We start from the raw sequence: 1,535 nt of genomic DNA on the forward strand, positions 1-1,535 counted from the left end.
TGGTGATGGTGATGGTGGTGGTGATGGTGATGGCGGTGATGGTGGTGGTGGTGGTGGTGGTGATGGTAATCTTGGTGGTGGTGGTGGCAGTGATGGCAGTGGTGGTGATGGTGCCTAGGAGCCCCACCAGGGGAGAGGACAGCATCAGTCTATATGTCAGCCATTCCAGGGTCCCCTCTGTCTCGGGATGTATCCCAGTGACAGGGATCCTCCCTCTCTCCTTTGGAATATCTCCTTCCAGGAATCTGTGAGTCCAAAATACTCCATATTCACCTTGCACCAATATCAAAGAATTTTAGGGCTAGGGTTGACCACAAGGCCCATCTAGTCTGATTTCCCCACTTGATGGGTGTGGAAATTGAGGTCAATACATGAGGACACATGGTTGGCCAAGGTCATGCAGCTAGTGGCCTCCAGAGCCAAGCCCAGAACACTCCGCTCAACGGCCCGTAGCATACTTGCGCTACCCTGCCTGTCCCCCAGAACAGGAGGCTGGAGTTCAGACTGTAGGGCTGTTACAACTCATTCAGAACTATTGTCCTTTGGATACAACACTTCATGGCAGGAGGCCAGAAGGCGGTGTAGAGAATGGAGGAATTTGGTGGAGGGTGGCCGGTGGCATCCGGTTCCAACCTCTCTGTGCTGCTCTCCCATGGCCGCACTGCTTTAAGATTCACTTTGTAAAAAAATGTGGACTGGTTGTGTCTCTCGAAAGGCCACGCACCGAGCTAATGTGAAGGTAGAGTTGTTAACACAGAAGTCTGAGGCGTATTTATATTCCTGGTAATAAAGAAGCACAAGAGTAAAGGCTTGCGGGGGGTCAAGGAGAGAAAAACCTGGACAAGGAACCGTCAAACCTATTTTTGGAGCAGAGACACCCAAAGTCTCTCTTTCTAATCATAATTATAGATCCGACATAGACTATGGTGTGGAAACCCTTTGCATTTTTAGTGAGGAGCTTTGAGCCCATATAGGAAGGCCACTTGGGCTGGGCAGCAGGAAGGTCCAGGTTCCTCCAGGGGAATCACAGGAAGGACCCTGGGTGTGTCCAGGAGAGCTCTGGTGGCAGAACTACTGGGGACTGAGCTGTCCCAGCAGCCTGGGGGCGGCTGTGTGTGGAGGGGGTAGGTGGGGGGAGCCTGAGCTCCACTCCGGAGACTGGACCTGCATGTACAGCTGTGCGCAAGACGCACTCACCTCTGATGCTGAGCGGCACCGCCTCACTGCACTGAGCTCCCAGCCCATTGTCGGCCTCGCAGGAGTAGTTTCCAGAATGCTCTGCAGTCAGAGACAGGGTGAAGGATGCTCCTCCTCCAGAAAGGACCGAGCTGCTCCCCAGGGTGTCATCCTCGTGATAAAACCGGTACAGGATGGGGGGAGAGCCCCTCGGGGCCTCACAGCGAAGCTCCACCACGTCCCCCTCCACGGCCTGGGCCCTGGGCTTCCTGACTGTGAGGACGGGGCGGGACACTGGCACTGAGGGAGGAAACGTAGTTGACCATCAGTTCATCCAGTTTAAATGTCTTCCTCCACTG

General features: G+C 54.5%; 1 protein-coding gene across 1 annotated transcript in view; it reads left to right on the plus strand.

Moving 5' to 3' along the window:
- FCRL5 (Fc receptor like 5) overlaps positions 1 to 1,535 on the plus strand; it is a 35,789-nt gene that overhangs the window by 27,127 nt on the left and 7,127 nt on the right.

The sequence above is a fragment of the Suricata suricatta genome, chromosome 3 (genome assembly GCF_006229205.1).
Source record: "Suricata suricatta isolate VVHF042 chromosome 3, meerkat_22Aug2017_6uvM2_HiC, whole genome shotgun sequence".
NCBI classification, from domain to species: domain Eukaryota; kingdom Metazoa; phylum Chordata; class Mammalia; order Carnivora; family Herpestidae; genus Suricata; species Suricata suricatta.